Raw genomic sequence first — 14968 nt, forward strand, 5'->3', positions numbered from 1 at the left:
TAGGACAGTAGACACACAGGACAGTGTAAGGGCTGAGGCAAGAGAAACACCTCTTCTTCAAACAAGACACAAACCTGTTTTTTATCTGTTGATGTGTATGTGTAAGAACACCTTCACAAAGTCTACCCTTCTCATACATTTGATCACAACTCCAAGCAGAACATCAATATCACTGAGCACATATGAATCGGCGAAAACTCTACCGACTTTCCTAAAACTACAGCAGATGGAGATGTCACGATCACTACAGAGATTACACCCTGCAGCTCAAAAAACAGGCCCCAGGCTGATTCTTTTCAGAGCAAACAAACAGGACTTTAGGTGTTTGTTGAAGTGGAATAGGACGTTGGGTGATAGAGCAGAAAGGGTCTGGGAGGCATCCCTGTGCTAAATTATTTTGAAAGATCAAAGCAATGAAATTGGACAGCCGAAAAGACTGTTTTGACAAGCTTCGTTTGAAGCACCGCTGCTGTTATCCTTGGCTGTTTCTTGGCACAGAGACAGAGAGTTTGCCACAGAGTCAAACAGGTTCTGCAAGAGGGTGACGTTTCCCTTAAAGTCTGATAGAGACTTAAATTAAATATTTTTATTCAGTAACTGCCAGTTAGAAGAAGTGCAATTTCAACAACTGACAGTCAAAAAAAAGAGGAACCTCAGAGGAACTCTGCAAAGAGCACCTCACTATTTCCACAATCAAACGTCAGTATTAATAAAAGTGTTATTAATCAATGACCTTAGTAATTCTAAGTTCAAACCAACATTTTCACATTTTTCTTACATTCATCTTTTAGAAGATTTATGGTGTTGGCAAGATGTTCTACATCTTTCAAGCCTTTTTGTGAACATGTCTTCCAGTCGTGTAACAGGCACCACGGGGCACATACATGAGATACTGTACACCTTTTGCTCTGTACTTAACCAGCAGTTATTGTCCCCAAAACAACGGTCCTGCGATAGGGTTTCGGCGTTGTGGAGCTCCCAAAAGCCTGGGGCACTGCTCAGGAGAGTCAAGAGAGGGGTGAAAGGTGATCCACATAGGCTTCAATGTCACTTTCATATTCTCGCTGTTGCTCCTGGGTCCAGTGTGAAGAGATACACTAATACCTGAATTATAAAGCATGGACTGGGTTACAGCCAGCAGAGGCTTTCGGTATGACAGTGTGTTCCGTGCCAATCCAGGGGAAAATGATTAAAAAAAGGTTAAAGGCACTTTTGCTAATATAAAAAAATGTAACGGTTGTTGTGGGGGTATAACACTGTGTTAGCAAACTTGCACTCATGAAATTCAGGAGGTCTGTGTCACTGCTGGCCTCTCAGCTGGCACTCTCCCTCAAATAACCTTTGACCTCTTGATCGCGTGTGCGATTGCACACTCCAGACAGCAGGGAGGTTTGGCTGTCGTTGGGGTGTGTGTGAATGCAGTTTTTCGAGAAATAGAAAGCAAATGCAATGTGCGCACGTATGGGCCCAGAATGTCTGTGTACACGTGTGTGTATGTTTGCAGCAGGGTATTGTTGCACTTATGTTGGGACACACATTACTGTACCCCACCTGGAGTCAGTATGCACGATACTCTGCAACCTGATCTCAACAGCTGTAACAACCATGATGTATGTGTGTGTGTGTGTGTGTGTGTGTGTGTGTGTGTGTGTGTGTGTGTGTGTGTGTGTGTGTGTGTGTGTGTGTGTGTGTGTGTGTGTTTAAAATGCACAGGTGGCTGGTACCAATATACAGTCTGAAAGTGTGTGTTGTAGAGAAAAACATCTGCACACATAAACAGGTCCAACAGAAGACAGGGAGAATAATATGTGACGATTGTAGTGAAATGTGACCACGTCTTCTAAAAATGTGAGGCATATGTGTATTTGTCAATAACCAAATACTTAAACCACACAAGTATGGCATATTTGAGTTTTATTAATCTGAACAACCACTGCATATTTGTAGAGCTTGTGGTTATGTAGTACTCAGAATTCTTGAGCTTCCCCCATGTGCTTTGAATCAGTGTTAAACAAAAAAAAAAAAAAACATTGTTATTGTTTAATTATATATGGATAACCAAATAAAACAAACAGCAATACATTTTTCAATCAACTTCAAAATCAATTACACTGAGTTAGGAAGATGTCAATAAGCACTTATTCTAAACTTACCATCTTGCAGTTGTGCCATACATGCTATAAAAGTTTAATTTTAGTTTAACAGCTGTTGCTAATTGTTATATTTTTGCAGAATTTCAATGGATAGTAAGATCAATTTGAATCTCAACTCAATGCTTTTCTAATTATTAACTTGTCTAAACACTTTGAAGAAGAATAACTTTGCCTCAGCAAACTTCCCAAACCATTTTAGTCACTTTTGTCACTTGAAACAATTACTAAAGTTGTTAATGATACTCTAATTCCTTCTCTGTGTATGGAGTATCTCTGCCCCCTGTTCTTCTTATATTTCTTTATATATTACTATACTAGTAATACTTTAATACTTTACTGTGTCTTTCAGCACAGTCTCAAGAGCATGGAGGAGATTCCAGGAGACAGATAGTTACTGTAGTGGAGCTGGACAGGGCTATAGAAGGTCCTTAACCCATCAGTAGGATTGATGTTTTGTGCAAGGAGGAATAGGATGAGCAGAGCCCAACAAAATGACCTCCCGCTGGCCACTGGTGTGACTGAAGATACTTCATGAGGGTGGTCTGAGGGCCCGACGTCCTCTAGTGGGCTCTGTGCTCACTGTGGAGCCCGAGTGGCTTTTGCAACAGAATGCCAGAATTGGCAGGTCAACTACTCTTGCCCTGTGCTTCGCTAATGAAAGCAGGCTAGCCCTGAGCACATGTGATAGATGTTAAAGCGTCTTTACGGCGCCCTTAAAATCGTTCACCATGACTGGTGATGGGTAAGTGATAGTCTGGGTCGTCTTCAGCCGAGGACCCAGGCTATCACTGGGCCTTTTTCATGTAGAGGCACACAGACCTCTACAGGCTGGAAAACAGCCATTAGGTATTGGGATGAAATCCTTGGACCCATTGTAAGACCCTACATTGGAGCAGTGCGTCCTGGGTGCCTCCAGGTGTACAACAGTGATTGATGTGCGCAAGTATGCAGGCAGTTCCTGGAGGATGAAGGAAGTGACACCACTGATTGGCCCCCCGAGCTCCCCTGACCTAAATTCAACAGAACACCTCTGGGACATTAAGTTTTGATCCATCCAACACCACCAGGTTGCACTTCAGACCATCCTGGAGCGCAGTGATGCCATGGTCCAGATGTGAGAGGTAATCCTAAGGACAACATCTGGTGTCTCATTAGGAGCATCCCCTGATGTTGTCAGGCATGCATACAAGCACTTGGGGGTCCATAAAAACTACTGAGTACCATTTGAGTAGCTGGAATAAAATCACTTTGATTTTCAGTGTATCTATGAATTCAGCCCTCTGTAGGTTGATCATTTTCATTTAAAACAATGTCAAATAATTTTTGTTCCTAACACATTCCAAAATCCATATGATACAGACATCAAGCATGGGTTTTCCCCTATTAAGAACCTATTAAGTGTTGCTTTCATTTTTTTGAGCAGTTTATCGGACAACTATTCGATTTCTACAGATACAAGGATGACACTCAGTTGTATGCAGCTGTAAAAGCAGATCACCATTGTCAGGATATTAAACACGTGGCTCGCATTCCTGCTGTAAAAAGTACATTTGCAATAATTACTTGGCAACAGAAAAATTGCCAACTGGACCAATTTGACCAGCTCTGATTAACTGGGTGAGTGAAGATTCACACGTGAGTCATGTCTGGTGTCACTTCAAAATTGAACTAAGTCAGCAGGCTGTGCACTGCTGGAGAACTCATTTAACCAAAAAAATTTAAGTTGCCCGAGAGTTAGCTGACAACTCCACACAGAGGAAAACGACAGTGTGGTAAGTGACAATGAGGTAATGTATTGTTTTTACACTATTCTAACTCACTATATATAGTACAAAATTACATTTCATGAACGCATTTCAGAGGCCATGCCACGCTCAGTTCATGACAATTTTTGATCCTTTGATGCGAAAGTCACTCTTATAATGAAGAAAGGGGAAAGATGGCTTGATTGTTGTCTTTATTTATCTAATATGCCAAACAAATCACCTCCTGTCCTGACTAAACTAAAAATTCTCACACAACACAGGCAGGAGGATATCATTTTCTCTGCTCAGCCAAGATAATGAAAACAAATCTTATTGTTTCATGGAAATGCTGAAAGTGTTTGTAAGCTACTCTTCCTCTACTATTCTCCATTAGCTGTCCCTGAGCTAAATGTTGCTCCTCATCCCCCTTTAATTCTTCTGTCCACTAACTGCCTTCCTCTCTTTTTTCTGTTTCCTTTAGTTCCCTCCACACACACAGATTCAGTTCATTCTAAATAATCTGCTGGTGTGTGTGTGTGTGTGTATGGTTGTGTGTGTTTTCTCCAACAAAGGAACAATGCAGCTTCCAGTCTCTCAGCCCTAGTAAATCACCTTAACTGTCTGAAACCTGGCCGGATGAATAATTATCCTGTCTCCTCTCCCTCCAGTCAAAGACTAAAATATAATCTCAGAAAACACGGCGAGGGATGATTTTTCACCTCTGTGAGACAGAGCAACTTCTTCTCCAGCATGAATCAACATATTTCTCTCCTCTTCTTCTTGGGGATTTGCACAATTCAAAATAAGGAGCAGGATGATGGACTGCTGAGTTTGAAGACTGGGAGCCAAAAGATACTTTTTCTTCTCACTGAGAATGTCTTTGATTCCACCTCTCCCGAAAGGCAATGGCACATTCTTCAGATGAGCTTTCCAGAGTTGACCTTCAAATATACGTTTTGGTCAGACTGACACAGTAGCTTCAATTACAGTAAAAAAAGGGAGATTAAAAGGGAAGCAGAGGGATCGACTTCTTAATACATTCTTGAATTCACACATACAGAAGGAGGAGGTTTTGCAATTGCTGTACGAGACCAATTTCTATAGTATTTCAGTAACAGATGGGTCGTTTTTCCCCATGCGTGACTGATATTAGGTATTGTTCCATACAGCTCTTGTCCTAGGTGTTTCATAAAAGCTTTGGATATTGGAGATACTTAACACCATATAAACTTAGGCTTTTCATGCTTGGTTTGCATTTTGTGCATGAAACATCATGTCAAACACTAACTAGACTAATCCTTTACCCTTTGACTTTTATTTGTTAAGTACTACTACAGTTTTATTGGTAGCTTATTATTCACTGCCAAAACTCCTATTCATTCAAATGGTCCACCCCCATGTTCAGAGGCTCTGGTCTCATCAGTGAGGTCTACCCCACAGTTTGTAAAGCAATGCTTTAACTAGAATCCCTGCCCACATGTCACTTTGTACTAGGGCTGCCACAAACGATTATTTTGACAGTCGACTAGTCACCGATTATTTCTGCGATTAGTCGACTAATCAGATCATGCATCCATTGGACGTAAAACATACAGCTTATTGCACCAGCATGCATCTATATAACTATCATTAGCTTACAGCTTGAAGTGTTTAAGGTATGTGCTAACTAAAAATAAAGACAAGATGATAGTTTATTAAATTTTAATGACATTTGCAGATTGTTTCGGTGGAGTTTAATAAACTCCTTGCTATCTAAAATATAACAGGACACCGGAGTAGATTCTCGAGCATCTCACACTTCTGATAATCAGTTGTCAGCTGTGTAAAAACTATAACTTTATTTCTCAGCCAAACCGATTTACTCAGGAACAAATAAAATACTAAAAAAGCCAAATAATATCATTTTTAAGTTATCTAAGTGACTTATATTACATGTTTAACCTGAGTAGCGAAAGACAGCGGTGGGTTTGAAAACAATTTTCCTGGAGTCCGGTGTTCTCACGGGCTCTATTGAGCCTTGAACCCCGGCTAGCTAACGAGCTAGTGGGTAACAGACGTCTCCGAAAACGCTGGAGCGTTTTTGAAAATATGTGGTGTCCTGATAAACTGAGCAGATATTTGAGGTTTACACAGCTACATTCTCGCCTGAAAATATGTTAAACTTTATTTTGTGACCCAAAAAGAATAATAAGAGTAATATTAAAACTAACTAGCTGCTGCCATTGTTGGAAACTGCGCTGGTCCGCGCTATGAATTCTGGGACAGAGCTTCTTCTTCGGGGTTTAACGGCAGCTGGCATCCTTGTACATGCAGTGCTGCCATCTTCTGTTTCAGTCCGTTATCACACTCTTAAATACTACTACTTATTCCTGCGTCTTTTGGGATCTTACAAACCTTCAAACGACGCGTCGACTATTAAATTAGTCGACTAATTACGATTTTAATAGTCAACGTAATCGTGATTAGTCGACTAATCGTGGAAGCCCTACTTTGTACTTGACAGTTGGTCGCTAGGGGACATTTCAGGCTCCAGTTGCACAGGTAATCCTCTTCCATTTACACCACCGTGTCATATGCTAGTCAGCAGGAATCACTAACCTCAAAGTTTAGATTCATTAAATGTGATTATCCCCCACTAGCCAACAGTTACGCCCCCTGTAACTGCTACAGTATCTCAGTGATTTTCACTGGCGTTACCTGGTCTTTGATAGCCACAGTATGATAGTCTCTTCCTTTGTGAATGTCCCTAGCACCCTAGCACACTATACTAGTGTCCCATCTTGGCTGTGAGGAGATTTCACAAGTAAAGTTCCCTTGAGGAGAATAGTTACAAAATAGACATTTTTCACAGATAATGTAACTTTTTTTCAGATGGTGTAACCACTAGAATCAAAACTGAGACACATATCTCAAAACCAAGAGAAATAAACTGAAACCATCAGAAAGTCTGGGTGCCTTTGCAGAAAATATGTATTTGTTAACCTTTGTCTAAATGCACTCATCATTTTATATAGCCCCCAAAGAAAATAGGGCAAGAAGTATAATGTGGGTGCATATAGATGTGAACAACTCCAAACACCCTGTCCTAATACTAGCTGACGGCGCTGTAAGTCAATGAGGAATGACAAAAGTTAATTTTAGGGTGTAAATGAGCACCACATTGCTTTTTGCTTTTTCAGCCTTGATATTAGTCACTCAAGACATTATTTTAGAGCATTAACGTCTTTCTGAGATCACATCGATCTTGAAGCTGACAGCCAAGTGGAACGATTGGTCGTATTTACTGAAGCAGCTGCCATTTCTACATGTGCTCTTAATTACAGGCATAAATACGCATGAAGGAGAGGCTGATTTATTGTCGAGATTTTTTCAGGGAGATTCGAGGAGCGCTAATCATCTACTTACATTATTTTATTAGCATTAGCGTTACCCTTTCCCACTGATTACTTCAGTCAGAGAGGCAGGCTTAAAAACAGCTTCACTGAAAATGTCAAAATATCAAGCACTTTATGCTGAGAAGGCCAACATCGGCTTTGAAGCAGGGATATGCACACAAGATTTAAAGTGACAAGTTATTCAGCCAAATATCTTTTTTTTTCCTGAAATTCCTCCTCCCAGCAGTCTGGAATAATCAAATCCATCCACCGGTGCAGACACTTGGCAGAATCTTCACAGTGAAGACTTCACTGTGAACCGAAATTTCCAAAAACGGCTCCTGCGCCCTTCTTGCTACCATGTAAAGCTCAGAACATTCTTAGCTACAAGTGCCTCTCTCTGCTTCTCATCTTTTTTCAGATTTCAGAGGTGAACTTCCATCTTACAGGCAGCAGGACTTACACACATATGTGGAAAAGAAACAGCAGCTGGAGAGCTGCAGCCCAACAGCAGCCGTTGAGGAGAAGCCTGATAACCGAGTCACAAGCGTTGAGGAGCAGCCTGATAACCTTAGGTTGTAAACAACACCAGCCTGTGCTCCCGCAGCAAGACAGCTTATCAGCTGAGGGTCAACATAAGGTCTGCACACGCAGGCCTCCTCAACTCAGTGTGGTCTTGAATGAGCTAAGATCACTTGCACTATAGTGCTGGCAGACACACTGTGCTTCTACACACAGAGATTTCAGATCAGCCTCAGCTGAAGAGGACCAAACAAACGCAACTAAATCTGAAATGGCTTTTATTGCTCAGCTGCATGGCCTTTCATATTTGCGTCTTTTCTCCAAGTGACAGAAAAGCAAATATAGAACTCCAGCTGCTTTCGTGATAAAAAGACAAAATATAATCAAGAAATCCCATGAAAACACACACAAAACCTCGTCAAAAAAAACCTGAAAACAGGCGCTTTACTTTATGGATGCAGATCTTTGTGAAGTCACCATAAAATATTTCATAGCTTGTCGTGACAGCTTGCAGGTGGCAGCCATTTGTGCAGTTGAGACACAAGACTGCATGACAAAGCAAACAAAAGAAATATTAGCATTGCGTCTGTCCTCAGAGAGCAGCCCTTGAACACAACAATGCAGCATTGTGCTACTTTTCTCACTTGTAAAAGTCCTGGAAGTTGGCATCAAACTTTGCAGAGTTGCTCAACCCTCCTTTTCACCGCCTTGCACAAATAAAGATCTTCAGGGATCAGGTTTGGAAAGCCAGAAATTGTTAATGGAGGATCCGAGTAAGACTGTGCCATGATGACGGCTTGGTTCCATGTTTAACTTTGAAAATTAAGATGTAGGTGTATGATGCAGCCTAGCAAACACAATGCTTGTCTGACTCGCATGCAAACTGGTAATCAGATTGTTCCCTAAGCAATAAAAACATTTATTGAGTCAAATTTGCAGGCATAATGAAGAATAATTCTATATTCACAAACTAAATATAGCAAATTGTTGTTTTGGGAAATAACTTATTGTTTTTTTTTTTTTTTTTAAGAGTCCTTAAACTAAAATGATCAAAACAATCTTGGAAGGCTCCAGCTGTGTACAGAGCGTGGCTTTTAACTGTAAAACACAGTATTCATTTCCAAGAAAAGCTACTCAGCCCTCAGGTGTGAGCTTACCCACTTCCCGCTAAATGATTCAAACCATGATCCCTGATGAGGAAGGTGAGATCAAAGCCTGCAAAGACAATATCTGCGGTGTCCCAGGGATTGGCAAGATACCTTTTCTGTTTGTGGTGCATTGTTCAGGGGCACAGCAGGGGGATAAAAGCCATACAAGTGTGCAGACAGTGAGATGGAGGGGAGGGTTTGTTCTCCGACCTCCTCCATTACTTGAGTACACATTCTGGCATAATCCCTTGCTTGCATTGTGTGCGGATTACTGGTTGAATGGAATGGAGAAGGATCAGTCCTAATGTGTGGTGAGACCTTCCTGTTGAATGACATGGTGTCACTTCTGTTAATGTTTTATTTGTAATTGGGAAATGTTTAAAATACAGTTCCCCTCTGTTTCATTTGGGCTGAGTGAAAAATCACAAAACCAATATCTGCAAAGCTTGAGAGCCACAATTTATATCCAGTGACAATATGCATCTTTTTTCTTTTCTTTTTTTTGCAGGACTGAAGTCCACACAGGGCAAAGGAGATGACTCCACGGGTCGTGATTTCACTTTGGTTTGACTCTTTTGAGCTATCATGCATTTAGAGGTAGAAAAGCCTCAGTTTTTACAATGGGCCTTTATGGTATCAAGGAGCTCATCAACCAGACTCGAATCAGAAAGAAAGAAAATCTACACACACTGCCTTTTTCCAATATCTTCAGAAATAAGGAGATGAGGTAAAATTGTATTTTTGTCCTTCCAGTTTAATGTGGCTGCAGGCCTGCCACGATCATTTGCTGCTCCAGTGAACTTTGCGATTATGAGCTTTTCAAAGGGGGAGACAGACCTTATGACAAAGCCCGAAGGACCCAGAGTCAAGGAAGTAAGAGTGATCTGGGGTCGAGGTGAGGCCACTGCTCAGGACAGGCTTTTGGTCCTTTATTTCGAGCACGAGGGAAGCGGGGGGGTGCTCCTGACAGACACATACCTTATTTCATTTCAGAGCAGGATATCACTATGTGGTGACATAGACGAGTAGTAGGCATGCAGCTGATTAGGAAATAGCTTGGAGGCCTTGATTCACAAGCTCCACGGAGCAAAACGCCTCCATATTTGACATTAAACAAGTGTATCATAAATGGCTTCTGGCACTGCTGGCAAGTGTCTCCATGCTGGTAAAGGAAGCATTTAAAAAAAAATCAGATTGGAGATGAAAGACTCAGTGGCATGGCATATGAGGAAAGTATCTAATTTGCATCACCGTGTCAAAACAGAAATATGACATGAGTGTGACAGTGATCACCAATGATTGGTTGGAAAAACAAAGAATTTGTTCAGAATTATATCAGTGAACCGCAGAAAAAGATGTTTTCAAAAATAACCATTAAAAAAAAAAAAAAAATACTGGTTTCGCAGTTGGGTTTATTTAAACATCAACATCTGAAAATGGTCATCAAATTGTTTTAAAAAGCGCACAAAAGAAAGAAAAACACTCCACAGATTCTTTCTCGTCACTGAAAACAGTGTCACATGCAAACTGGTCATTGCAAATTCATGCCGTGCCTCCAAACAAAATTAGAAATGTTTAAAGTCTTAAATTAAAGTGCAGACTGTAAAATTTCCAAAGATACCATATATGTCTTCCTGAAAGTTAAAATGATGCATAAGGCATGTAGAATATTTCCATTTGATAACATGTTTACAGAAAACGTATAAATGTGTGCTTAAAAAGAAAAAACTTGTAAACGTCTCCAAGTGTAATCATCCTTGAGATTAAAGGAAGAGTTAAAGTTCACACTGCTGTTCAAGAAGAAATAACATGAATTTAACAACTCTAAAATAAAATAGAGAAAATAAAATAAGTTAAGGGGTTAAATTGCTTGTTTCATCCCCGTTGTAGTTAGCAATAAAAATCCTAACAGCTGTGGCCTAATTTTACCACTGTTTGGCTGATGTTTGGCTGGTGGTAATTTCCTACCTTGCTTATTGAAAGACAGCTTGCAGGCATCAACCGTTTGCATATTTACTACACCCGTCTTTATCTAGGGAACAAAGATAAGGTATCCATACAAAAGACTATGCAAAAACAATTTACGCACTCTTCCATCAAAACAAGAAACTGAACTCCTGGTTTAATAATTAACAATTTGGATTCAAACTAAACATTAACACTGACTGAATGTGGAATCATGTGGAAAATTGCCTGGAAATGCCTGCAGACGTGAACAGGCTCACAATGACCCACCACCGCTGCAAGCGTTGGAAAAAGATAAAAAAAGGCAAACTTTTGCACAACAGTTTTATCTTTAACAAGCAAAAAAACTGAAAGAAAATAAAAAAAGATTCTGTAAGGTGACCGCTAGTCACGTATTGGTCAAAAATTAATGATTCACAGTAGCAGCACAACTTGTCGTGATTGGCACAACTCCAAGGTGAGGTTAATTTGAGGGTAAAACTTTGGAAACCAAGACATCGGATACATGTTTTTTTTCCTGAGTGGGTGCTGACCAAGCCTCTCCTTTTGAAGAGGGGACCTGTCCCAACATGGCTGTCAGGTGATGCAATGCCCTTCTGAGAATGGAGGAATACAGAGCTGCCAGCTCTTACCGCCTCACAGCAAGTCAGAATGTTTTGCTCTAGGGCATGAAGAATTTCCCAAGATGTCATGGTACACAAAAAGTACTTTACATGGGTTGAACATTATTATGGATTCACCCTTATAGCCAAATGAACATCTTGACTATCAGCAAATTGCTTGATTATTTTCTCTATTTTTCTTTTTGCCCATAGATCAGAGTTTCACACAGACTTTGAAATCAATAAAATATATGATTTTCTCATTTTTGAGCAGCTGGAATCACTCAAAGGATAGTTGATGATTTAGTTTCTGTCCCTACAATTATCACTGAATCATATATGTGCATATCCTATTTTCTGTTCATTTTTACGCTGCTGTGTTCAGTTGATCCGTTAACAAACCTAACCTATTTCGCCAGCTCTGCTTTTTATTTACCTGGTGTCCAGACACGCACAAAAGCTCTGCGTTAACATATGTAAAGAGATAGATGCAACTTACTGGAACACAGCTCTGATCTTATCGTTCTCACAATCACTCATGCAATGTCTTCTTTATCAAAACACTGGCCTACGAGCAGTAAAAAGAGAGCGACAGGACAGGACAAGAACTTGCTATTTTCATTCTTTTGTCGATTCTTGTACACAGACGGAGACGCACCCGCTTGCTGTGAGCAGCGGCGGGTTCTGCACCCAACTGAGCAATGGCACGAACAGGCCCGGACATGTGAACACAATCTGTGGCATGAGTGGTAACGCAGAATGTGTAAAGGATGGAGGTGCATGTGCCACAAACCAAAAGTAACATAAACATACAGACTCATCAGATACCACAAAAATGTAAGATCATTTCCTTTTATCATATCATCCATCAATTCTTTTTATTCAGAATCACTGGGTGTGAGTATCCAAGCCTGTTGTTCTGTCAAAGGGGAACAATTCACACCTAAGTCCACACTTATGCCAATTTAGAATTGCCAGTTAGCCTACTGTGCATGTCTTTGGATTGTGGGAGGAAAATGGAGCGCTGTGAGAAAACCCATGCACATTTGTCTGTACTCTGTAATTCTGTTACCGCCACTTCTCTCTACTCTGTATATGCGGGCACCTGTTACATGTCTGTCTATCCTGGAAGTGAAATGGAAAATTCTTTAAGAGCTAAATCCACCATAGCTTGTGAAGAAAACAGTCACTGATAATGCATTTTCTGGCTGCCATTAGTGGTAAATGTTTAGGTATTGTTCAAGTGTCATGGTGTATTAGGTCAACCCTATGGCCAAATGTTTAGGGCACATACCACTGGAGTAAAATCTCATCACAGCCAGATGGAGTCGATCCAGCCAACAGGCCTTTACTGCATGTCACTCCCCTACGTGCTCTCCCCACATTTCCTGTTCATCACCACTGTCCTCTGTGAATAAAAGTAAAAATTCCTCCCAACACACATGCAAAAAAACAAAAACAAAACAACAACAACTAAGTGACTTCATTAAATGATGACTATAATGTCCTTTGCTTTAATAAAGCCTGCTGTTTCCACATCTGTTTCATGCATATGTTTAAATGAACAAAAACCAGCTTAGTGATGTCATAAGCAGGTTTGGGCATGTGGGGCTGAAAATCATGACATTCACTGCAGAACCCAGTGAATCAGCAGCACCACTGAGAGATTTGCAGCAATAAGTCCATCTATTGTCTGACAGCTGTGGATCTAATCACCTGAAACTCTCATTAGGTCAGTGGAAAAGTACAAAAAAAAAAAAAAAAATCTATGAAACATCTGGGACACGTAAAGTGAAGATTGATTTCTCAGTAATTGCTGTCACATTAGATACATTACATTTCTTATGTGTCTTGGTATTTTCTTGACATAATGCATTTTACAGTTTCATACACATTTGTTCCCCCCCCCCCCAATACTTAAACCTCTCTGTGTTTTTACAAGCTGTGAATAAATAAAGGTTACCCACTTACTTTGTTGGGGACACAATTCAGCTACATCCAGTTTGTTTTGTAGTTTTCAGGCACATTTTTTTCAAAAAAGACAAGTCTAATGAAATTACCTGTGTAGGTCATGTGAGTTAGTGTTTTTTTATAGTTACACTTTTATAGTTATACTATGTTAACCTTTATTTGTAAAATAAAGTAACAACCTCATAAGTGTAGGTGCAAAAAGTAGAAGAAATAGAGTTTTTAATGATTAAAAACGGAGGCAATAAGGAACAAAACACTTTCCAGCAGTGTTTGTGTTCCATATTTTAATGAGGTAGCTGTTACAGTACGTACTCAGTGTTGTATACAAAAATTTTATCTGCAAATATAATGAAATTATATCTCATCTAGCAACTAAATACCTGTGAATTCCTGAAACCACATAAAATGACGTTTACTATTTTATAATCAGACACATAACAAAATATCACTGGGTGAGTATCTGTAGCAGCTTGTTTGCCAGTTGTTTTTTTTTCTTCAAGCCACCACTTAAAACCTGTTCATTTAAACAAGAAGCTTAATTAAAATGATCGTCGGTCAAAACTGTCTCCCTCCTGGAATTATATTACTCGCACTATAATCAATCAGGCCCAAAATTCAATTTAAAAGCAATCAGCCTTTGGTGGGTTTTCTCAGATCAATGGTAATCCGATGATAATTTTGACCCCGAATGTGGCTGTTCTTTATTTCTAGTCTCAAGTGTTTCTGCTCCCTCAGTAGACTTAAGGAAAGGCTCAAAAATCCCTGCCACGGGCCTGCACACTACATTACCCCAGAAAATGGCTTCGCGTGTCTTTTTCAAAAGCAATACTGTCAGGACACAGCACATTCTGGGGGCCGGATCAATAGTTTAAAGAGTGCTTTTGATATTCGTGAATTTCTCTCAGAGGTGGAGGACAAGTGAAATATAAAATCTGACTAATCAAATTCAATCGCTGAGCTGAGATTACATTTTAGCATATGTGTTTAGAAGATAATTAGTTAAAAGAATGAGACTGGATGATTAAGCACTCAAAAACCTGTTTGGATTTAGCATGCACACAAATTCTAATCGTATTTATTTCAATTTTGAAGAAATTCATGGATTCATTAGCAGTTACCTGTTGATAATTAGGAGTTTTTAATTGCTCTATACAACCTCAATAGATCTAATTTATTATAAACTAATATTAAAGTAAATAGAAGTTGCTCCTGGTTGCTCAGTTGTTTCATGATTAACATTATCTATTATTTTTTCAGTTTTATGGCTTTCATGCAACTGAGAGGAGCGTGCAGACAGAAATAAGCCTGCAGAAATAATTAAAAAGCAGATTTTTTCTGTCACAAAGACAGCTGAAAAGAGGGCCACTCATCATTACAACATTTATCATATCTTGCTGCCTGAAATGGAGTTAAGAGGCACGTCTGAGCTGACAACCAGCACTTAAAAACTTCAAACATGCTCTTACACTGAGCTTTCAACCTCATCCA

At 39.9% G+C, this 14968-nt stretch overlaps 1 protein-coding gene across 1 annotated transcript in view; it reads right to left on the minus strand.

The window, feature by feature from the left end:
• The window catches only part of met (MET proto-oncogene, receptor tyrosine kinase), a 69959-nt gene that overhangs the window by 46992 nt on the left and 7999 nt on the right, over window positions 1-14968 (minus strand). The window lies entirely within an intron of this gene.

Source organism: Aulonocara stuartgranti, assembly GCF_965226115.1.
Source record: "Aulonocara stuartgranti genome assembly, chromosome: 7".
In the NCBI taxonomy this organism is placed as follows: domain Eukaryota; kingdom Metazoa; phylum Chordata; class Actinopteri; order Cichliformes; family Cichlidae; genus Aulonocara; species Aulonocara stuartgranti.